Consider the following 26,746-nt stretch of genomic DNA (forward strand, 5'->3'; position numbering starts at 1 on the left):
GTACAACCCAACTTGCTGGGTTAAAATGGGTAACCCAACTTTGCTAAGTTAGTTTAACCCAACGTGTGATCTGTCCAATATTTACCCAGCGCTGGGTTGCCAATTGGGTTATTTGTAACCCAACCAAATTTACAGTGCATAATTGAGGGTGGGGGGTCGGCTGGGGTAAGGGAATGAAGCAGGGTTTATTTATTTATTTATTTATTTTTTATCTCCGCTTTTAGTAAAAAAAATAAAATGAAAAAAAAAAATAGAGCACTTAAGACTTTGTATTGATGTTGGAGCCATGGTTTAACAGTTAGGGCAAAGTACTGCTGCACATTGAGCTGTGGTGCTCATATAGGTGATGCAGGTACAAGTCCAGTCTGCAACATGTCTTGATTCATTAGATCACACTTGATCCCATTCCCTCTCATGCTGTCAAATAATTTTCTGTCATTGTGAACTAAATCTTGACAATATAAGAGGCAAAAGCCTATAAAAAAAAAATAAAAAATATTCGTTTTAATATGACAAATCAAATCTTGAAATGTGTCTTGTCCAAATCCACATGTCAATTTCTAATAAAGCCACTGTGCCCTGCATTAATAAGGCAGATTTCTAGTAAAGGTCCTAGCATAAGTAATTACATTTATAATAGGGTTTTCTGACAAATGTAATATGCTTGTGCCGTGTGCTGATAAATCCTTATACCTTTGGTAACTGCAGGCATTTAGACATTTTGACACCTTTTTGACATTTCTATTAGCACCTCCCTGCTTTCGCAATTCAAAACTCTATTTGTCACAATAGTTGGTCGTAAGTGCTAATAGACTAGACACATTTCTAGTCTTACAGCACTTCTGACTAGAACTGTTTGGATAATGATTAAGCAATATCAGCGATACGTGATATTTAGTGACATTGCTTACATACAACAGTTCTAAGGGAGTTTGAACTTTGATTTCAGATATAATTTGGCCAGTCTGAGTTCAAACACAGGCACGTGGAGTGATACAAACAGAAACGCAATCCAGTGCTGCTTTGAAAAATATCAGCACTCATGTTTCGATCAAATTAAAGAACTAGAACTTACTGTTGTATAATTGTAATGACTTATTGTGGAATAGTTTCCACAAAGATTTATTTTAGCAAGCTTTAGCTTAGAAAGCCACAAAGCTAACAAAGGATCTAGACAGAGCACAAACACCACATGACAAATCACCACCATTACAATGGCCCTATAATAATCCAGATCAGCTGACCAGTTCTGACGACTCCACTGAAGAAATACCTGATATTTACAGCATTCATTTCCTTCTACTTTCCAATAATTATTTTAAACAAACATATGAACTAAGCAGATATAGGGACTTTATGAATATTCTTTGTTGCTAATAGATCACTGAGGGAGTTGGAGAGATGGCTGTTCATCAAAGAGGCTAATTAAGCATTAAAAAGATTCCAATAGTTTGCTGGGCTTTATATTGATCTTTCCAGAGCAGATCTTTCATCTACACTGCTCGTGCTATGTTTGGTGGGAGGAAGTATTTGGTTTCTCTGGTGATTTGTTTTGAGGTGCTAACCTTTGGGTAAATCTTTTCTGACTATTTATTTATTTATTTTCTAAAGATTACTTTTTTTTAATTTTTTATTTTTTAATTTTTTTTTTTACCACAGTGCACGGGGAAGGCTACAACTCATTCAATCTAGAATCTGCAATTTCTGTAAAGAATTTGAGTTTGATTGGACAGTGATGGTGACATTTGCCAGTAAATGTCCCATACAACAGTGGTTCTCAACTCATGGGTTGTGATCCAAAAATAGGTCACATATCTTTTCTGATATAGTATTGTGGATAGTAGGCCTATTTGTTGTTAATATTAAAGGTTGTCCGTCGAATGAAACTTGACGATATTTTGGCGCAAATTCATTACATTTAAAAAAAAAATATTTTGAATGAAGGATATACATGATTTGTGCTGGCCACAATGTGTTTTTGCAGTGAATTATTGGCTGCCAAGAGTATGAAACCACTGAAATTCAAGAGATGTGAAATAGGCTATTTGGCATATTGTAGGGCCTAGGCAATACATTGTAACATTAACAATTTTAACTGTTTGTTTTTAAAGGAAAATTTCACCCATTAACATTATTATTATTATTATTTAGTAATTATTTAATTACCCCAATGTCGTTCCAAACCAGTATGGTGAATTTGAATATAAAATATTTTTACCATATAATGAAAATGAATAATGACTCTAGGCTGTCAAGCTCCATTAAGCACAATAAATAAATAAATAAATAAATATATATCTAATCTGGAAAAACTTCAATATTCCAACTTCTGTAATCAAAGTCCAAATCCATATTTTAACTGCATGGATACTTCACCAAACACTCTTACATATTCGTGTCTTTAGAGACCCGGCACTTACAGTATATATCACAAATGGATCAACAAAATGCCCAGATATTATCAAATTTTCAAAATATTTTAAAGACAATTAGAGAATGATAGAAAAAAAAAAAAAAAAATATATATATATATATATATATATATATATATATATATATATATATATATATATATATATATATATATATATATTGTTGCCTTATTTTTCATATATCAAAGAGAAATTGCAACAAATAAGGACAAATCTAGAACAGGATTCATTACTTTGACACTCAAACGCAACTTGCTGTTAAAAACATATTGAGCTACACATAACTCATAAGCTACACATAAGCTACACTAAAGCTACGCATATTGTAAGTTACACACGTGTTTTCTCAGGCACTTGTCAGGCACTAGTCTAACTAGATGCACAACTTACATAATTTCAGTAGTACACCCAAATGACCAGCGGCGGGCCGTGCATTTACAGTCTAGGCCTTCAGTGTGATTAATGCCATTAAGAAAACACAGTTTCACAATGAATAAGACACCCTATGCCTTTGGGCATCATACATTATGTCGCAGCTAACTAGTAATACCAATTGACATTTTAAAAACATGTCCACGCACGAAAGCCAGAACTTGAAACGACACTTAATGCTCAAGCAACCCTAATTTAAACTGCAGCATGACTGTTTTGTGTAATGAAGGTCTCCCGAACCGACATTCAGAAATCATAATTTTTCATATGAATCTACCAAGGAGGCCTATAATACCTGGAAAAATCCATCTAATAATATTTGCAATTTAAATGTAGATTGCAATAAATTTTGTTTTGTCAGGGTACACAGTTATGCTGCGTTCCATTCAAGTTGGATGGGGGATATTCCTACTTGATATCTCCGACCATAAATGCATTCCATTCCCCGATATTTGGAAGATGATGTATAAGAAAACAAAACTGCAATGCTCCCATTAGCTTAGCAGGGGTACACATTCAATACTTGACAAAGACACATGACAAGGGAATAGGAACTAAACTTTTCAAAATAAAAGACATGCATCAACAAAATACACGACACCTAGCAACCCAATTGATAAACAATGCTGCAGCTCTAGCATTTGTATTTCAGGTGCATGATTATCAGAAGAAATTATAATGTTTTATACACCAGTTTCTGCAGCAGGCCTTTGTTAAACAAGCTTTAATACCATGTAATGTGGAAACAAACTCATTTATCAATATTACTTAATAAAGTGAATGTTTATCACTTACTTTGTATAACTCCCTGAGTGTTGACATGTTTGTGTGACATCATGCACCTGCATCTCGGTGAAATCAGAGTTGAGAATTTCTGCACGAGCCTACAAGTTGTAATTCTGACTTAACGATGCATTCCATTGCACTTTTCCTAGTAGGAAGTTGTAAAATCCAACTTTCCGAGTTGAATGGAATGAAGCACTACTTTTCAAAACTTGATCTGACACTGAATGTTCAAGCAGCCTAATTTACACTTAGAAAACTCCTGATGTTGCTATAACAGTGCAAAAAGCACTTACCAATTTACTTGAAGTGAAAATCAATCCTCCTTTCCTGTTTAATAAATTAAGCAATCACACGGTCATGCAGAACATTGTGTGTTTTTAAATCTATAAGGATCTCTTTCTCAATGGCAAAACCAGCAGTGATGACAGCCAACTCATCAGAGAGCTTGATCTTATGCTTTTCACTCTTGAATTACGTACATCACTTAAAGCGTGATTGTGTCACTCAAGGCCAGCTAGAAGGCCTCGACTGGGACATATCCTAAAGATCACACCCACCAAGAACAAATAAATCAATCTGACTGGCTGATGAATCTAACAATCTGACTTTAGTTTTACAGCAAAAAAAGGTGAAGGTTCTGGAGTGGCCATCACAGTCTCCTGACCTTAATATCATCGAGCCATTCTGGGGAGATCTCAAACGTGTGGTTCATGCAAGAAGACCAAAGACTTTGCATGACCTGGAGGCATTTTGCCAAGACGAATGGGCAGCTATACCACCTGCAAGAATTTGGGGCCTCATAGACGACTTTTACAAAAGACTGCACGCTGTCATTGATGCTAAAGGGGGCAACACACAGTATTAAGAACTAAGGGTATGCAGACTTTTGAACAGGGGTCATTTTTTTCATTGTTGCCATGTTTTGTTTTATGATTGTGCCATTCTGTTATAACCTACAGTTGAATATGAATCCCATAAGAAATAAAAGAAATGTGTTTTGCCTGTTCACTCATGTTTTCTTTAAAAATGGTACATATATCATCAATTCTCCAAGGGTATGCAAACTTTTGAGCATAACTGTATATAAATATGAAATTATCAAAAATATAATTTATGGAAGTAAAAATAAAATAAACTACACTATTGCACATCTAGGGTCTCTAATTAATTTTATTTCATTGTATTTATATATTTTTTTCAAATTTGGTACACTATTTATAAGGGAGAGATGTGGGCACAACTTCAACAAATTGCATTTAAGGGTTAATGGCCTCGCCTCCTTTCACAAAACCAGATTTGTGACCCAGAAAAAAATATGTTGTTGAAAGGTCTAATGAGAAGTGATGTCAGAAACACAGGAAATCTGACATATTTTAGAACTTCCTGTGTCACCCATCTGCTACTGTACAAAAACGAATCTAGCCAAACCAAAAATAAGAAATGAACTCTTCTTTAAAAAGGACAACTCTGATTTAAAATGAAATAGCACATTATAACAGGCAATTGACAGTGTTATTCAATTAATGAGAATATCTGAAAATATCTCTTTGTCACTGGTGCCATGGTGACATGCAAATACTGTAAATACATGCATCAAAGCATCCCAAGGGCCGTAATTTCTTGTAGAGCTCTTTTATCTAGCTTGTTCATTTCAAAAAGACTCCCAGAGCTTTGCTCTTGTGAAGTCTCTCTGTGCGGTCTCCCCAGACCCAGAGCGGAGCCCAATTCACCCCAACCATGATGTCTCCCTGCTTTCATCTTGCAGGGGCAGATTAACATAATCCCCCCTCCTGGTCCAGATGGACCCTGTTTCTGTAGGTTTTCTCAGACGCTGAGCTCAATGCTCCATTTTAGGGGCAAAACCAACATTCCAGAGTCTGTCTTGGAGCAATCTTAGCAGACAGTCAGAAATTAACACCTGCAATGTGTGCTAAAGACTTACTTTCAGTTATAAAAAAAAAAAAAAAGAAAAAACACATAGGATGGTATTTGACTCAACACAAGAATGCAGTCACAAATATGGTTAGGCTTTATTGATGAGGTGTACAGTAAATACTGTGTACTAATTAAGGGTTTATTTGTAATTGCAGGTAAAGAGCGATGCACATTAACTCAAAACGAGGTCATATAGTCATTAGACTGTAATATGGGGGCAAAATGACTTATAAATCATGTAATAATGGTGTGAAGGAGTTCGTTGGGTGGGAAAGGAGGAAATGGGAAATTTCGGGCTTTAACTCAAAAGGTAGGTCTTTAATTAGACAAACTCTAAATAGCTTTTCAGCATTCAATAATCACGCTTTTCAGCATACACAGCTTCACAGTCTATGCTTTATGTGGTAACACTCTCTCTCTCTGTCGCTGACGTAGTTCCTCTTTATATCACCCTCCTCAGTGCTTACTGCAATCAGAAACAGGTGTTAGACATTATAGTGCTTACCACTTTCTTTCTCACTGGACGAACGCCACATATCCCCACCGCCCGACTCAGGCCTGGGAGTCATCCAGTCTGCCTACCACTCCCCCCCATTTCTGGAAAGGAAGTCCGTGACAGCCCTCTGCACCCCCGGTCTGTGGACCACCTCGAACCTAAACGGCTGAAGAGCCAGATACCAGCAGGTGATCCTCGCGTTGGCATGTTTAATGTGGTGGAGCCATTGGAGTGGGGTGTGATCTGAACAGAGAGTGAACACATGCCCCAACAGGTAGTACCGGAGAGTGAGGACCAGAGCATGTGAGCGGAGCGGAACGTTGAGCAGAGCAGTGATAATTTCACCTGAGCGGAGAGCGCCTTTTTGAAGATTACACTACGCTCTCTCTCAGGCCGCTCAGCGCCGCTCGCTCAACCCAGAATGCGCTTCGTGATATGCTGGTTTGGGAATCTGCGAAATAAGCAATAGGCCTGATGTTATGGAGCTCTAACATTGTTTTAGTGAATTTGCAAACCTTATAGCCTAAATAAATGCTAAAGTATAAATCAAAGCTAAGAACGAGGAAATCGAAAGGGAGTGTGGAGAGACTGTGAGAATTAGCAAATATTCCTTTTGGAGTCGTTCGTGTCACATTGCCAGAGAGCACGAGGATGTGCTACGCGAACATGGTAGCGCAGCAAAAGGTGAGCTAGTAGACTACACTACTACTCAATAATAAATTAATAGATAAGTAAGGTATCTTTTTGTTTTGCCATCATGTCAGTGCAGCTGCCAGCTAGATGCAAGCCCGGTTCTGTGAGGTTGCAAATATTAGAGCACTCTCAATTGAATATGTAAGCTTAATAAAACTGTATATTGGAAAAGCATTTTTCCTTGAATCCTGGCGAACACACACAAAAAAATCCCTGTATCAAACCTAATAAACGTATGATATTGCAGATCAGTGTGTCCTAATTTGCAGGCGCAGCAGTCTGCTTTCATGCCTCTATTGTACAAAACAAATTTTAAAGTTGAAAAGACTGTGGTTTACTGGGTCGGTTGTGTCGCTCGGGTCCAGTTTAAACTGAAAAGCGCAAATTTGCGCATATGCGAGTTTCCGTGCCAACGCACATATGTTTTATCACTTGTAGAGGCTTGTAAATAATGGTAATACAGAACAGATTTTTTTAAAGGTATAATTTATAGATGTTGATGATATTTGACTGATTACAAATGATAAGGAAGGTCTGGTAGACCCGATTATCTAACAGCAAGAATTTATATACTAAAACACAACAATACAATCACATAATTTAAGATGTGTACATTACTAATCATTTGATAATTTAATAAATGTTGGCCTATAGTCTATATTTCACCCAGAAGGGCACCTCAGCCCATGTGGACAAAGGGGCAGTTGCTTGGGCCACTGTAGCTACCCCCTGTGTACGTGCTTGGAACCAAGTATACTACAGAGAAATTTAATGTCGGAGCAGTACTTGAGTGGAGCATCTGCTTGGGCCGTGAGCAGCTGAGCGGAGCGCACACGCATGGAGCGGGTTATTGAGCAGAGTGTCACACTGCCCGCTCCACTCACATGCTCTGGTGAGGACGGCCCACTTGATGGCAAGACTCTTTTTCAGTGGTGCTGTACTTAGTCTCTCTCAGTGAGAGCTTGCGTCTAATGTACAGCACTGGGCGTTCCTCCCCCTCCACCACCTGTGAGAGCACCGCCCCCAACCCCCTGTCTGAAGCATCCATCTGTAAAATGAAAGGGAGAGAGAAATCAGGTGAATGTAAAAGGACCGGGTCTGGAGCTCCCTTTCTAGTGAGATCAGTCAGCAGGCTGGTGACGTCCAAATAATTAGGCACAAACTTCTATAATAGCCAGCCAGCCCCAGGAACTGTCTCACTTCCTTTTTGGTATTGGATCTTGGGCAGGTTGCAATTGCCGCAGTCTTATTAATTTGGGGACGCACCTGCCCGTGACCCAAGTGGAACCCCAGATACCGTACCTACACCTGTCCAACTGTGAATTTCTTGGGGTTTGCCGTGAGTCCCGCCCATTGCAGCAACCTCAGAACCACCCTCAGATGCTGCATATGTCGCTGCCAATCATTACTGTATATAATGATGTCATCCAAATAGGCAGTGGCATACACAGCATGTGTTTAAGGACTCAGTCCATAACACGCTGAAATGTAGCCGGGGCCCTGAACAAACCGAACAGAAGTGTCACAAATTGGTGTAAGCCAAATGTTGTGGAGAAGGCCGTTTTTTCATCGTACATTGGCATTAAGGGGATCTGCCAATAACCCTTTGTCAAATCCAGTGTCGAGAAAAAGCGAGCTGTGCCCAACCGATCGAGCAACTCATCAATACGAGGCATTGGGTATGTGTCAAATTTAGACACCACATTGACTTTCCTATAGTCCACACAGAACCGTACTGACCCATCGCTCTTAGGAACTAGAACAACCGGGCTGAACCAATCGCTGTGGGATTCTTCTATTACTCCCGTATCGAGCATTGCATCTAATTCTTCCTGAACTATTTTTTTTTCTGTGCTCGGGCAGTCGGTAGGGACGGTTAAGTACCACTCGATGTGGTGCTGAATGAGGTTTGTATGACCAGGCAAAGGGGAGAAAACATTTACAAATTCTTTCTGCAAATTGGCAACCTCTGTGACTTGAGACAGTGAAAGGTGGTCTCCGCAAGTGACCGGGGTTACATGAATGGCTTTTAGGTTCATCTCCAGCCCGAGCGCCGTCCTCTCTGGAACCACTGTTTCCAACATCACAGGGACTGCCTCCCTCCATAATTTCAGGAGCTTGAGATGGTATCTTTGATGTACGCCACCTCTATCTGTTCGTTTTACCTCATAATCGAGATCTCCCACTCGTCGTGTGACCTCAAAGGGCCCTTGCCACTTGGCAAGTAATTTGGAGCTCGATGTCGGGAGTAATATGAGCACTTTGTCTCCCAGTGAAAATTCCCGTAGTCGAGTGCCCGCCATACAGTCGGCTTTGTCGTTCTTGAGCTTGGAGCAAATTCTCCCATGTAAGTTGACCCAAAGTGTGAGGTTTGCTCTAAGATCAAGAACGTACTGAATTTCATTTTTACTGTTTGAAGATCCCTCCTCCCAGGCTTCCCATATGACATTGAGCACGCCGCGTGGCCACCACCCATACAGCAGCTTGAATGGGGAAAACCCTGTGGAGGCTTGTGGGACCTCTCAAACTGCAAACAACAGGGTTTCGAGCCATTTATCCCAATTTCTAGCATCCTCGTGTATGAAATTACGAATCAAATTTTTCAGGGTTTTATTGAATTGTTCCACCAACCCATCTGTTTGTGGGTGGTAAACACTGGTGCGAATCAATTTAATAACTAATAAATTGTACAGTTCACGTAGTGTTCGTGATATAAATGTAGTGCCTTGATCAGTGAGTATTTCTTTCAGAATCCCCACTCAGGAAATTATTCTGAAGAGTGCCTCCGCAACACTACGTGCTGAGATGTTGCGCATAGGCACTGCTTCTGGACATCGCATTGCATAGTCCACCAGAACCAACACAAAGCGATGTCCGTGTGCTGTCCGCTCTAATGGTTCGACGAGGTTCGTGCCAATTCTTTTGAAGGGGACCTTGATTAATGGAAGAGGGCGCAACGGTAAGCCAGTTGTCGAGATAGTTGAGGATGCGGATGCCCACTTCCCTTAGCGGGGCAAGGGCTGCCTCTGTGACTTTCGTGAAGACACAAAGCGACAGGGACAGACCGAAGGGGAGGACCTTGTACTGCTACACCCGGCCCTCGAAAGCAGGGCCTGTGTCGCGGTAAAACCTAAACGTGAAAGTACTCGTCCTTCAGGTCTACCGCCGCAAACCAATCTTAATTCCAAATGCTTGCTAAAATGCGTTTCTGCGTCAGCATCTTGAACGGGAGTCTGCTCAAGGCCCGGTACTATGAAGTAGGGGCTGTAGAATCTGGAGGGACAGGCTCTATCACGTCCTTCCACAGAAGGGTCATGATCTCCGCATGCAGGGCAGCGGCATTCTTGCCCTTCACTGAGGTGAATCAAATGCCGTTGAACCTGGGCGGACTTCTGGCAAACTGCATCACATATCCGAGTCGGACGGTCCTGGTCAGCCATCGCGACAGGTTGGAGAGCGCACGCCACGACTCCAAACTCCAGGTGAGGGGGACCAAGGGGACAATCACGTTGGAGGTACCGGCAGTTGGGGCCTCGTGGGCAGGGCGGAGCCTGAGGCACCACGTTGAGTGGGCTTGAGCCCTGAACTCATGGCCGTGCTGAGTTTGGGGACATCGAAGCACTTGCCTGGCTCCGGATACCCAACATAGGACCGCCAGGGAGGGGGGAGGAGGGAATCAAAACCACCCTGGTGTGGGTGTGTTTGTGCCACAGCTGGCCGCGTTGGGGTGGGGGTCCCGCCTCCGGGGCGCCATGCTTGCCGTAAAGGTGTGGTATCCAGCGGTCATTATAACGATGGCTGTGAGCACTGGGTGTGTGACCCAGGGAATGAGGAAACCTCTCTTTTCTTGACAATGTGGGCATGCAGTCCTCTGGGCATGCGGCGAAATCAACAGAAAAGGAATCAAAAGATTCTCTCGGCCCTCCATTGGGGGATGGAGTGGTCTGTTTACCACCTTCAATGCAGCGGGTCTCCACGTCCCTGGGTCGCCCGTCTCAGAGGTGCTTCGAAGCCTTCCTCGGGTTCTTGGCAGCAGGCCATGAGACAGGGGGTGTCTGCTTCCTGCGGGTGGCTCCATGCCAGGGCCGGGCCACCGGGGCGGGCTGCAGCGGAGCCGGGGTTGTTGCTGCAGGGGGACGCCATTGGCGACGAGCAGACGGGGTGCGGGTTCTTGATCTGCGCCTGGGCAGGATGTGCTGAATAGCCTCCATCTGCTTCTTAACCACCGAGAACTGTTGGGCGAAGTCCTCGACGGTGTCGCTGAATAGGCCAACCTGGGACATGGGGGCATCAAGGAACCGTGCCTCGTCAGCCTCCCTCATCTCGACCAGGTTGAGCCAAAGGTGGCATTCCTGGACCACGAGGATGGACATCGCCTGCCCAAGAGTCCACGCTGTGACCTTCATCACCCAGAGAGCGAGATTGGTCGCCGAACGCAGCTCCTGCATCAATCCCGGGTCAGAACTACCCTTGTCCGCGACCGCAACGTTGCCATGGTCATGTTCTCGCAGTGAGGATATGACCCGTCCACGAACGCTGTCTCTGCGCGGGCAGCACCCAAGCACGCAAGACAGGATCTTGGCCGTCGGAAGCGGAGAGGTAACGACCGCAACCAGGAATTATACACAAACGGAAAGGCATCTTTAAAAAGAAGCTCTCCGTGAGTGCTACTCTTTTAGAAGGGAAATATACACTTTTAGAGGAAGAATGTACTCTTTTAGTCTGCTGAAGCACCCAGGGGCGTTCTCTGCACTCCACCGGTGCAAGAGGGGGAGAAGCCGCTGTAATGCGACATAAATCCAACAGCTTTTGTAGAGGTGAATGGATTGGCGGAGGAATTCAGCTCGCTGAAATACAACCGCTCGGCTCCGAAGAGAAAATCTGAATTAGTGGTTGCGAGCCAGCTCATTTTATACCCGTATGTCCGAGGGAGTACCACTCGCCAATTCCCATTGGCCTTTTCTCAAAGATCAGAGGTGTTTGGGTCTCCCAAGAGTTACCCCTAGTGTCACTACATTGACACAACGTCGAGTGAGTGACAGATAGGGAAATTCCGTTGTTTTTACCAAAAAAAAAAAAAAAACAGGCAGCTGTGGCTGGAAGAATAATTATATAAAAAGTACACTAAAAATGTAAACAACTTTACAGAACAACCTGTAAATTTGACAGTTTAATACAATTATTTTTACAGTAATTTTTTATGGTGCATAAAAATCGTTATTTTTTTTTATCCTGATATTTCATGAATTTTCAGATTCAGATCTTTTCAGAAATGTGTTTTTTTTACTTAATGATAATGTTTCTGATGTCCGCTATGACATGACTACACACATGTGATGTTTGGGGTCATATTTTCACATGCTTTGAATCTGTAGGTGCAATTTCTCAATACAAAACTCTCTCTCTCTCTCTCTCTCTCTCTCTCACACACACACACACATATACATACACTCTCTCTATAACTCTCTCTCTCACACACACACTCTCTCTTTCTCTCATTCTCTATCATACACACACACACACAAAATTAAATTTTGCAATGTTCCCACAGAGGGGGGAAGGGTGTGTCTGCGCGAATCTGTGGTATACACCTGTAAATCCTCGGGAAAACTACTTTGTCTCTACTTTGTCTGGCATAGGCCACACTCACTCACTCACTTTCTCTCTCTCTCTCACTCACACACACACACACACACACACACAGTCTCTCTCTCTCTCTCTCTCTCTCTCTCTCTCTCTCTCACACACACACACACACACACAGTCAGACACACATATACATGCTTTCTCTCTCACTCACTCACACACCCACACACACACACACTTTCTCTCTCTTTCCCTATCATACACACACACACATAAAATTAAATTTAGCAATGTTTCCACAGAGGGGGGGAAGGGTGTGTCTGCGAGAATCTGTGGTATACACCTGTAAATCCCCGGGAAAAATTTTGAGTTTCTACCTTGTCTGGCATAGGGGTGGAGCAAGGAAATAAAAAGGGAAGGACAGGGCCATTTGAATCATTCTAAAACTTCTACACTGATAGGTTTCTCTCATGGCTATGTTTTGGTTTTGTAAATGAATAAAAGAGCTAGATTCAGTGTTTTTGAGGCACGGGATATGTGCCTCACCGACAGTGAATTTGAGGAGGATGTGTCAGAGTCAGACAATGCTTCTGAAATCGATGATGTTGTGGAGGACCCAGATTATGTTGGATCCTCCTCTGATGAGAGCAATGCTCCAGAGAATGGCCCTTCTGAATCTTCACAGCCACAAGGGGCCCCTGTTGCTCAGCTACCCAGACCAGGCACATTTGTTTCCAAAAATGGAAAATTGTCATGGTCTCTCTCACCACCTGAGCAAAGTGGTAGATTTAGCACTACAAATACAATCAAAATGGTCCCAGGTCCTACTAGGTATGGATTTAGCCATGTCACAGACATAAAGTTGGTTTTCAAGCTTTACATCTCACCTCCAATTGAAATAATTATTCTTGAGGCGACAAATTTAGAGGGGAGGCAGGTTTATGGTGACAAGTGGAAAGATGTAAATGCGATCCTCTTTCAAAGCTATATTGGGCTACTGCTCCTTGCTGGAGTATACAGATCATAAGGTGAGGCTACAAGTATCCTTTGGAATGCAAAGACTGGTAGAGCTATTTTCCCAGCTACCATGTCTCTTAAACTTTTCATGTCCTGTCACGAGTCATACACTTTGACAACAGGGAGACAAGAGTTCACAGGAGGGAACATGACAAACTGGCAGCCATAAGGGATGTTTGGGATAGATGGGTTCAGCAACTGCCCCTCTTCTATAACCCATGTCCCTATGTTACTGTCGATGAATGTCTTGCTCCGTTCAGAGGAAAATGTCCCTTTCGGCAGTACATGCCAAGCAAGCCTGTGAGATATGGTATAAAGATATGGGCAGCTTGTGATGCCAATAATAGCTATGCTTAGAAATTACAAGTCTATACAGGAAAACCTCCTGGGGGTTCATCAGAAAGAAAAAAAAAACAGGCTATGAGAGTTAGGTTGGATGTCACTGATGGGCTCTCTGGCCATAATGTGACATGTGACAACTTTTTTACTTCATATGCACTAGGAGAAGAACTGCTGAAAAGAAAGCTTACAATGTTGGACACAATAAGAAAAAAACAAGCCAGGGCTTCCAAAAGAGCTTGTTCAGACTAAAGGATGGGAGAAAACATCATCCATCTTTGCATTCACTGACACTACTACACTTGTCTCCTACTGCCCCCCCCCCCCACCAATTAAAATGTCCTCCTGATGAACACATTGCACAGAGATACATCTTTGAGCACCAGAGATGACAAAAAACCAGACATGGTGTTAGATTACAATAACACAAAAGGAGGATTAGACAACCTGGACAAAGTGGTTGCCACATACAGCTGTCAACGAAAGACTGCTCACTGGCCCCAGGTAATATTCTTCAACATCCTGGATATCAGTGCATACAATGGATTTGTGGTATGGTGTGCCACCAACAATGAGTGGTGTGGTGGCAAAATGAACCGGGGGAGAATATTCTTGGAGCAGCAAGGATATGCCTTGGTGAGGCCTCACATTGACAGGAGGCATCCACTGTGAGGGAGATTCAAAATCACTTCTCCAGCAGCTGCTGGAAAACATGGATGATGCCAGGTCTGCTCCAGAAAAAAAATATTCAAAGACTAACAAAAGATGTCTGAAATGTCACAAGTATTTGTGTACAGCACACGCACAAATCATCTGTTCCTCTTGCATCTGAAGTTAGTCTTTTCTGGTTTTCACCATTAACATAATACAGTATCAGGAATTTTGTGGTGTGACAGGGTTTTAGGAGAATAGTGTTTGGCCATCCTTTTTGTGTATTATATGTTATATATGTATATAGAGGGAATAAAAGAAAAACTCTTTGAATAACAGCAGTTCAAGGCATATTTGTATTGGCAGAATCTATTACAGAGAGCACATCAGTTATCTAGCTTTGGAAATGTTCTGTTTGAAAAAAATGTCTGTGTTTGTCTTAGGTAACAGTAATATGTGCCTGTTATTTTTTCACTAGCACTAGGGACCAGAGGCTGCATCTGGCTGCCTTGTTGCCTGGAGAATACTGTAAATTTGCACATAGTTAGTCTGCCTAGTTGGTGAGTGTGTGGAAAAAGCACTTGCATTTGGATTTTTTTGTCAAATTATATATATATATATATATATATATATATATATATATATATATATATATATATATATATATATCTATATATAGCACTGCTCAGGTGTTATGAGAGCCCAGGTTGCTCTGATAGTGGCCTTCAGCTCTTCTGCATTGTTGGGTCTGGCATATCGCATCTTCCTCTTCACAATACCCCATAGATTTTCTATGGGGTTAAGGTCAGGCGAGTTTGCTGGCCAATTAAGAACAGGGATACCATGGTCCTTAAACCAGATACTGGTTGCTTTGGCACTGTGTGCAGGTGCCAAGTCCTGTTGGAAAATGAAATCTGCATCTCCATAAAGTTGGTCAGCAGCAGGAAGCATGAAGTGCTCTAAAACTTCCTGGTATATGGCTGCGTTGATTTTGGACCTCAGAAAACACAGTGGACCAACACCAGCAGATGACATGGCACCCCAAACCATCACTGACTGTGGAAAATTTACACTGGACCTCAAGCAACGTGGATTGTGTGCCTCTCCTCTCTTCCTCCAGACTCTGGGACCCTGATTTCCAAAGGAAATGCAAAATTTACTTTCATCAGAGAACATAACTTTGGACCACTCAGCAGCAGTCCAGTCCTTTTTGTCTTTAACCCAGGCGAGACGCTTCAGACGCTGTCTGTTGTTCAAGAGTGGCTTGACACAAGGAATGCAACAGCTGAAACCCATGTCTTGCATACGTCTGTGCGTAGTGGTTCTCCCCCACATTTTTGAATGGGTTTTGTTTCACAATCCTCTCCAGGGTGCGGTTATCCCTATTGCTTGTACACTTTTTTCTACCACATCTTTTCCTTCCCTTCACCTCTCTATTAATGTGCTTGGACACAGAGCTCTGTGAACAGCCAGCCTCTTTTGCAATGACCTTTTGTGTCTTGCCCTCCTTGTGCAACGTGTCAATGGTCGTCTTTTGGACAACTGTCAAGTCAGCAGTCTTCCCCATGATTGTGTAGCGTACAGAACTAGACTGAGAGACCATTTAAAGGCCTTTGCAGGTGTTTTGAGTTAATTAGCTGATTAGAGTGTGGCACCAGGTGTCTTCAATATCAAATCAATCAAAATCAAATCACTTTATTGTCACACAGCAATATACACAAGTGCAATGGTGTGTGAAATTCTTGGGTGCAGTTCCGATCAACATAGCAGTCGTGACAGTGATGAGACATATACCAATTTACAATAACATCAAATTAACACAACGCAATTTAAACATCTGTTATACATAATTAAACTCAACTTAAAACATCAAATTAACACAACACAATTTAAACATCTGTTATACATAATTACACTCAACTTAAAACATCAAATTAACACAACACAATTTAAACATCTGTTATACATAATTACACAACTTAAACATCAAATTAACACAACACAATTTAAACATCTGTTATACACATAATTACACTCAACAATATACAAATAATAACATACATTGTACAGTATACAATATGCTGTTTTTTTTTTGTTTTTTTGTTTTTTACTATATAGATACTATATAGATACACATTATTCAATAAAAATTAAAATATATATGAAAAAAGTATATATATATAGAATGTACAGTATTGTACTGTATTGACATTCAGGCTGTCGGTTGATAGTCAGTTGTTAAGAGAGACATAATATAATAACAGTAATATAATTTATGACAGTCCGGTGTGAGATAAAAGAGTAATAAAGTGCAGGGCTGATGTATTTTGATCGTGGGAGATCAAGAGTTCAGAAGTCTGATTGCTTGGGGGAAGAAGCTATCATGGAGTCGGCTGGTGCGGGTCCTGATGCTGCGATACCGCCTACCTGATGGTAGCAGTGAGAACAGCCCATGGCTCGGGTGGCTGGAGTCTCTGATGATCCTCCGAGCTTTTTTTCACACACCGCCTTGTATATATTTTCTGGAGGGAGGGAAGCTCACCTCCGATGATGTGTCTGGCAGTTCGCACCACCCTTTGCAGTGCTTTGCGGTTGTGGGCGGTGCTATTGCCGTACCAGGCGGAGATACAGCCAGTCAGGATGCTCTCCACAGTGCAGGTGTAGAACCGTGTGAGGATGTGGCGGTTCATTCCAAACTTCCTCAGCCGTCTCAGGAAGAAGAGGCGCTGATGAGCCTTCTTCACAACGACTTCAGTGTGGACGGACCATGTGAGTTCCTCAGTGATGTGGACACCCCGGAACTTGAAGCTGCTGACTCTCTCCACTGGTGCTCCATTGATGGTGATTGGACTGTGTTCTCTGTCTTTTCTTCTGAAGTCCACCACAAGCTCCTTTGTCTTAATGACGTTGAGGGAGAGGTTGTGCTCCTGACACCAGTGTGTCAGAGTGTGCACCTCCTCTCTGTAGGCTGTTTCATCATTGTCAGTGATCAGACCTACCACCGTCGTGTCATCAGCAAACTTAATGATGGCATTGGAGTTATGTGTTGCCACACAGTCATGTGTGTACAGGGAATACAGTAGTGGGCTGAGAACACAGCCCTGCGGGGCTCCAGTGTTGAGGGTCAGTGATGAGGAGATGTTGCTGCCTATTCTAACCACCTGGCGTCTGCTTGACAGGAAGTCCAGGATCCAGCTGCACAGCGAGCTGTTTAAGCCCAGAGCCCGGAGTTTCTCATCTAGCTTGGAGGGCACTATGGTGTTGAATGCTGAGCTGTAGTCTACAAACAACATTCTCACATAAGTGTTCTTTTTTTCCAGGTGGGAGAGAGCAGTGTGTATTGTAGATGCAATGGCATCATCAGTGGAACGGTTGTTGCGGTATGCAAACTGCAGCGGGTCAAGATTGAGTGGTAATACAGAGCAGATGTAATCTCTGATTAGTCTTTCAAAACATTTGCTGATGATGGGGTCAGAGCAACAGGACGCCAGTCATTTAAACAAGTTATTTTCGATTGTTTTGGAACAGGCACGATGGTGGATGTTTTAAAGCATGTGGGGACTACAGATAAAGAGAGGGAAAGGTTGAAAATGTCTGTAAAAACACCAGCCAGCTGGTTCGCGCACACTCTGATGATGCGGCCCGGAATGCCGTCTGGACCCGCGGCTTTGCGGATATTCACCCGTCGGAAGGATCGGGTTACATCCGCTACAGAGACGGAGAGTGAACTAACCTCTGTAGCTTCGGCCGTGAGAGCTCTCTCCACGAGGGCGGTGTTAGTTCCCTCGAAACGAGCATAAAAAGTATTTAGCTCATCCGGTAGAGAGGCAGCGGTGTTCATGGCGGAGTTTTTATTCCCTTTAAAGTCCGTGATGATGTTAATTCCCTGCCACATGCTTCTAGAGTTGGTGGTGTTAAACTGTCCTTCAATCTTGCTCCTGTACTGGCGTTTTGCTGTTTTGATAGTTTTTCGGAGGGCATAACTGGCTTGTTTACAAGCGGCACATTAAGTGCCGCGCGAACATCGCTATTGGTCCACGGCTTCTGATTCGGATAGATTCGCACAGTTCTGGTCGGAATCACTTCCTCTACACACGTTCTGATGAAACACATTACGCTATCAGCGTAAAGCTCGATGTCGTCATCAGAGGCGGACCGGAACATCTCCCAGTCCGTGCGATCAAAACAGTCTTGTAGCGTAGAATCTGATTGGTCCGACCAGCACTGGATCGTTCTGAGGGTGGGTGCTTCCTGTTTCAATTTCTGCCTGTAAGCGGGCAGAAGCAGAATGGAAGAGTGGTCCGATTTGCCAGATGGTGGGCGGGGGAGGGATTTGTAGCCATCCCGGAACGGAGAGTAGCAATGGTCCAAAACCCGGTCCCCTCGTGTGTTGAAACTAATGTGCTGGAGATATTTTGGTGCGACTGATTTTAAACTGGCTTTATTAAAGTCCCCGGTCACAATGAACGCGGCCTCAGGGTGCGCGGTTTCCTGCTCACTTATACTCCCATACAGTTCCTTGAGTGCCTGGTCTGTGTCGGCTTGTGGGGGGATGTACACAGCAGTGATAATGACCGCTGTGAATTCCCTCGGTAGCCAGAATGGTCGACACAGAAGCATAAGAAATTCCAGATCAGGAGAACAGAAAGACTTGATGGAATGTATGTTCCTCTGATCACACCAGGATTTGTTGATCATAAAACATACACCACCTCCTCTAGTTTTACCTGAGAGGTCTTTCGCTCTGTCCGCTCGGAGCATGGAGAACCCCGTGGATTCAATGGCTGAGTCTGGAATCTCCGCAGACATCCAAGTTTCCGTAAGGCAGATAATGCAGCAGTCCCTCGTCTCTCGTTGGAAAGAGATCCACGCTTTCAGCTCGCAGAGCTTGTTATCCAGAGACTGAACATTTGCCAGTAGAATAGTGGGTAGCGGGGGTCGATTTGCGCGGCGTCTTACTCTGATGAGAACGCCGGCTCTGTTTCCCCTTTTCCTCCTGCGTTTCCGCGGCCGTGCTGTCCGCTTGCGTGTTTGTAAACAGCGGGTCGGCATTGAGGAATGTGAAGTCCGGTTTACGGTGTGAGATCGCTGAACCAATGTCCAAAAGTGTTTGTCTGTCGTAGACAATAAGGCAGACAACATCCAAGACAAAAAACATAAGAATTGTAAACAAAACAAACAAACCATTGCTATGTTGTGTCGGAGCTCGCAACGCAGCAGCCATACTCGGCGCCATCTTGAGTCCAAAAACTCAAGATTGAACCTTTTCACAATATTCTAATTTTCTGAGATACTGAATTTGGGATTTTCCTTAGTTGTCAGTTATAATCATCAAAATTAAAAGAAATAAACATTTGAAATATATCAGTCTGTGTGTAATGAATGAATATAATATACAAGTTTAACTTTTTGAATGGAATTAGTATTATCAACTTTTTGATGATATTCTAATTATATGACCAGCACCTATATACAGTATATATGTAAAGTATAGATAAAACAAGAGACTGTTAAAACACTTTTGCCATGTTGGCAAAAGTGTTTTAACAGACTCTTGTTTAATATTTTTAAAGACATGAATGAGAATTAATGAGATTATTAAATTACTGCACTGAGTTACAAACATTGTTGCAAAATAAATGGCAAGTGTGAGCACCTCCACTTTTTAAGTTCCAGAGGAGAATCTCATGAAAGGAACACACATTTAAATGGCATAGATTCATGTCTTAGTTTAAAACTAAAATCAACTTCTTCTAAATATTAACCTGCACTTAGAAAATGATATGCACGCACAGTAATTTGTCAACATTGTGTTAAAGCATTCAACAGATGACAGAGTATCCTAGGATTGAAACACTTTATTATAAAAATAAAAAAACACAATGAAATATATAGGAAAGACATAAAATATTATGAGAAGGTATTCGCCCACTGTGGTTTGGATGCAACATCACACCCTAAATAATTAAAAAATCCATCCTCTGTAGTGGACATTATGCATCAAAGGGTTAAGTAACTCCATAATTTCAACCTACATTCCATAACTGCAATTTTAGCATGACCTAAATTGGTCTAACCATGTAAATAATTGCAAGACCAGCAGCTGTGATTAGTTTATTTGCAGTACTGTCGGGAAAATATTCTAAAGGCAGAATATTTACACAGAGACCAAACATGTGGGTTGACGAGATTTTAAATGAAGTATATCTAGCCTATGCGCTGAATAATTTAAAGATAGATGCATCTATTTAATCCATAATTGATCACGTTTGCACTTTAAGGTTCAATCTCCAAGGACTTCTTTCATCAAATTCTTAACAATACAAAAAGAAAGAAATACAGTGCTTTATGTTAGATATTGAGCCGTATTGTTCTCTTTTACCATGCTGGCATTTCAGAGCTGTGGGCACATACTTTGAAAAGCAGGGTTGGGAGGGTTACTTTTGAAATGTATTCCACTACAGATTACAGAATACATGCTGTAAAATGTAATTTGTAACGTAATTCATTAGATTACTCTAGGTCAGTAATGTATTCTAAATACTTTGGATTACTTATTTGCACTGGTAGATATTTTCACTCGTTTTGACTATAAAAACTCTGCCAGTACAATAAGACAAAATACACATTAAAAATACATTCTCTGAAAAACTTAAATATCTTATGCAGTGTTGTTTCTAAAACAAGATGATCAAATCGATCTTATTTTAAGGGTTTTTAGATATTTTTTTATAGGAAAACAATGCAAAAATTATTATAAAGAATACGATTTTTGCCCTAATATCAAAGGTCTTACTAGAAAAAAGAAATTATGATCCAACGTGATTGTGCCTGGTAACATGCATGTAAAATGGCTAGAAATAGCATTTTAGCTTAGTGTAAAGCTTACAATTTACATAAGGTTTATTTCTGTTTCTTCTACTCCAAACTTACTTCAAACGTACGAATGTAACACATCATAAGAAAGTGTTTCACCGCTGATCAAATGCACTTTGGATTGTATCATTTATATGTATAATTTTTTCCAACTGAAAGGACTAAATATTAAATGAAACAAATGACAATAAAATGACAACCCAAATATCTTATGCAGTGTTGTTTCTAAAACAAGATTAATCAAACTGAGCTTGTTTTAAGGATGTTTAGATATTTTTACAGGAAAACAATGCAAAAATTATTATCAAGAATATGATTTTTGCCCTAATATCAAAGGTCTTATTAGAAGAAAAAGAAAAAAAAAATGATGATCCAACGTGAATTTTCTTGATAAAAAAATATTGTGCCTGGTAACATGTGCATGTAAAATGTCTAGAAATAGTATTTTCGCTTAGCGTAAAGCTGACAATTTACACAATGCTTTTTTCTATTTCTTTTGCTCCAAACTTACTTCAAACTTACTTATTTGTCTGCTCATATGAATGTAACACATCATAAGAAAGTGTTTCACTGCTGTTCAAATACACTTTGGATCGCATCATTTATATGTATAAATGTTTTCCATCTGAAAGGGCTAAATATTAAATGAAACAAATGACAATTAAATGCAAAGTAATCTCTTCAGTAATCAAAAACTTTTTGAATGTAACTGTATTCTAAATACCAATGATTTAAATTGTAACTGTAGTGGAATACAGTTACTTATATTTTGTATTTTAAATATGTATTCCCGTTACTTGTATTTCATTACTCCCCAACCCTGCTGAAAAGACAATTTCATATAATGGATGAGCTGTGATCTCCTTTACTGTCTGTTCTGCCTCTTATCAGGGTGTCCTGCTTTATATGCCATAGTCACTGCCACCGTTTTGTTATGAATTACTCTTTCCACTATATAGACTACTGGGGCCATATGTTTTTGTCTTTTTTTTTTTTTTTTTTTTTTAAATGACTCATATGGCATTGACTGTAAAAACATCAAACAGTCTCAAGAAAAATCCAGGACCATAAATATTATGAATCTAATTTATTTGCTCCTGGAATACATTTGCAGATTGAATAATGCTGAGTTATTGAGTCCAAATGACAATAAACGGCACTTGCTTTACATTGTGATGGCATTTCCTCCCAAGTAAGTTTTTTTTATTTTTTTTATTGCTGCCATGACACCCAAATGCATGGATTACAAGGGCACGATGCGTTGTCTCCTAAACCCCCATTCTATAATTATCTCTGACAAATGCTAGATTACATTTCAGCTTAAACCAAGCATGCAGTCAGAGGGTAAATGTGCTCATGTTGGTTAAAGGCTGTGCAAGTCGATCAACCCAAGTCGATTAAAGATTTTTCACTTTCTTTTATTCGAATGTTTCATCTTTCAGGAAAAAATAAAATAGAAAAATAGAAATAAAAACAGGCAAACTAGAGTAAAGCTGTCAAATAAAATTTGAAATTTGAATATCCTTCGAATTTAAGATAAAAATGCACATTCGAATATTGGTCGTGTGCCAAGCACTGACGATGACTTATGGGCCATTTAGACCAGTCACATTCTAGGGCTAAAACAGATGCAGCGCAACAAATAAAACAGAACGCGGGTGTCTCGAGATATGTTTAAAAGGTTGAATTGCCTTTTAAATTGACGCAGTGTCTAAGCTTACATTGAACCGTCCATTAAAACATTTATTTTTTCATTTTACTTTTTTACTTAAGATTTAAGAATACGAACTGGCAAAATCTTTTGTTTACTCATTTTACTTATTATTGTTAACAGCTAGATATGTTCTTTGCAATAAACAATTGTGATAGCACTGTGCTGTTTGGTTTATATTGACTCATTTTGCCATCTTGAGGATGTAGGAGACAACATCGATTTAAAAATATGATCTCTTGCAGCTACCTTTTTCCCTAGAAATAATGTCTTTAATCAGTGAATGGCTTACTTATGGATGTCTCTGCATATTAAGCCGTGATAGGAGAAAGTATTTTAACCCCGAATAAGTGAAAAAATTTGAATGCAGTTTTTCAGCTCTGTTGACAGCCCTAAAACAGAAACATTCTCTCATACTGTGTAACTTCAACTGTAGTATTGCTTATATGGCTAAGATTTGCTGCAAAATGATTGAGCCAAGAATCGTTTTGAGGGACTTCAACATTCAGGACTTGCCAAGTTAATGACACATTATACTCTCAGCATTCTTGGCAACGGAACCTCTGACCACAGCAATTTGGTTAGTGCTGATGCAACCAAACAGATCAATACAGGAGCTGTGAGAACAATGTATGCCACACAGGACTTGGTAGCCCATTAGGACAGAGGGATTTGCAGACTGGTCTCCAAAATGGAGTCAAAAGTGCAGCATTAAATATTCCACTAGTGGCATTCCTCAAGTATGTCTCTATATACAGGGATACATTTACAGAATACATGCTGTAAAATGTTATTTGTAACATATTCCGTTAGATTACTCAAAGTCAGTACAAATCAAAAAAATTTTGATAACTTCTTCAGCACAGTTTTTTAAAAATTGTTATTATTATTTGACAATAAACGAGTCAATAAAAAGTTAAACAAATCTGCCAGTACAGTAAAACAAAATACACTATATATATATATATATATATATATATATATATATATATATATATATATATATAAATTAATATTTTATGCAGAATTGCTTATATAACAACATAAAATAATTTGCAATGTATTTTTTTATATATATATATTTTACAGGAAAACGTATTTGCCCTAATATCAAATGTCTTTATATATATACATATATATATATATATATATATATATATATATATATATATATATATATATATATATATATATACTGCTCTGTGACCACGTTTCATTGCTTATACTTTGGGATGCTCTTTAGTTTTTATTTTCACAGCTGTCCGTTTAAGGATTCACAGGTGGACGCCAATTGTAAGACAATTTTGTCCTTGTTAGGGCAATTGTTTTTCACCTTTGTAAACACCAAATTAATAGTTTGCTCAATAATTAAAACACAGCAAATACATTGCTTGAGCTACAGCACAATTTGATCACATTTAAACAAGCTTGTAAAACTAGTTGGTTATGTAATGCAAACATTTAAATGTACTACCTTACAAAGTCACGTGCTAGCTTAAGATTTTTGATGCCCTCATATAGCATTGTTTAAGGAGCAGAGCGAAAAGTGTTTATAAACTAATAATCTGCCGTTTTACTCATGATTTGTGTGAAATTAAATAAAAGTCATTATTTTTATAGCACCTCTAGCGACTACCACAATATGTACAAAGTTATAGTAATGTGTTCTATCAGACCAGGTTGCAAAATAAATGGGTTTCTATGCTTGGAAATGGTTATAATTTGTTAAAATGTGGTAATTGGTCAACAATTTGAATAATTTTAATACAAAATAAATTGTATTGGAAGTTATTGCCACTGAATTGGGTAATAAAGAAAGCCGATACATTTTATCTCGTGAAGTTAGAAGCTTATTAGGATTTGAGATTTACTTTTTTTGGTCCCACTTTATAATAGGTGTCTTTAACTACTATGTACTTAAGCATATGATACAATGTACTTATTACGTACATATGTGTTGCATTGTACTTACATTTAAAGTAACTGCATTTAATTACATGTGTAGTTACACTGCTAACCTTACCTCTAAACCTAACCCTAACCTAACCCTTACCCTAAAACCTAACTCTAACCCCTAACCCCAACCTTAACCATTCCCCTTCTTTAAACCCACCCGTACCTCATCCCCAGTAGCAACAAATGTAAATCTTGTGAGAATTTTGCAGAACAACATTTTGTTACACAGTAAATACATTGTATTTTATGTATTTTAATATTAGTACATAGTAGTTAAAGACACCTAATATAAAGTGTGACCACTTCTTTACAAAATCTTTTCAATATACTCAAACAGTGTAAGGCGGCAAGATCTGACTTTGTTCTGCTCATCACTGACACCATTCTAATGACCTAGAATACAGTGACAATATACATCAGAGTGATTCTTATCACCGTCTGTCAGTTATGGAGGTTAATGACATTTGGTAGACATTTGGAAAAGCAGCGCAGCATGATTCAGGCCATGATGATGAATGTAGCTAACGGCTTTACTTGATGTCTTATCTTCTTTGTGCCACATGAATGGAGGATGTGGTTTCAGATTACAAATATGAATATAACAAAAGTATATTTATTATATATAATATATAAATAACATGCCAATGAATAGATCACTTTTCAAATTGACAATAGATTTTAAAAGTGTTTATTTAATTCACGTAAAATTGTAGTTTTCTTTTTAAAGCATCTACATCCATTTGTCGAGTTAAAAAAAAGTTAATGTAGTTTTCACAGATATGGGTTGGAGAGTAACGGAATACAAGTAAATGGATTTCGCATTTAAAATACAAAATGTTAGTAAATGTATTTTACTACAGTTTCAATTCATATTGTTGGTAATCAGAATAAAGTTTTAATTACTTAAAACAAATGACAATAAAATGCAAAGTAATATATTATTTAATAATTAGTCTTTTCAGCTGGAAAACATTGATCCATATCAATTATTTGATCTGAGGGGCATTTGAACAGAGGTCAAACACTTTCTTATGATGTGTTACATTCATACAAGCAGACAGAGGGCACTTTTACACTGTTATGAGTGAAAAGGTGGTAATGACATCACTGAGGAACTTTCCCTCTGGGAGAGAATCCACACAAGATCAGAAAAGATGTTGTTGTGTACATTCTGTGGGGTTTTGAAATAAGTTTTGAGCAGCAGAAATGGTTAACCTTTTGTAAATTGTCATGTCAACATTTAGCTTTATGCTGAGCTAAAATGCTATTTCTAGACCTTTTAAATGCACTGGATATCAGGCATGATTATATTTTTTTCTACCATGAAAATCAAGGATAGATTTTTTATATATATATATATATATATATATATACCATTCCCACTGTGAAGCATGGTGGTGGCTCTCTGATGTTTTGGGGGTGTGTGAGCTCTTAAGGCACGGGGAATCTTGTGAAAATTGATGGCAAGATGAAGGCAGCATGTTATCAGAAAATACTGGCAGACAATTTGCATTCTTCTGCACGAAAGCTGCGCATGGGCTGCTCTTGGACTTTCCAGCATGACAATAACCCTAAGCACAAGGCCAAGTTGACCCTCCAGTGGTTACAGCAGAAAAAGGTGAAGGTTCTGGAGTGGCCATCACAGTCTCCTTACCTTAATATCATCGAGCCACTCTGGGGAGATCTCAAACGTGCGGTTCATGCAAGACGACCAAAGACTTTGCATGACCTGGAGGCATTTTGCCCAGACGAATGGGCAGCTATACCACCTGCAAGAATTTGGGGCCTCATAGACAACTATTACAAAAGACTGCTCGCTGTCATTGATGCTAAAGG

Source organism: Myxocyprinus asiaticus, chromosome 22 (assembly GCF_019703515.2).
Source record: "Myxocyprinus asiaticus isolate MX2 ecotype Aquarium Trade chromosome 22, UBuf_Myxa_2, whole genome shotgun sequence".
Taxonomy (NCBI): Eukaryota; Metazoa; Chordata; class Actinopteri; order Cypriniformes; family Catostomidae; genus Myxocyprinus; species Myxocyprinus asiaticus.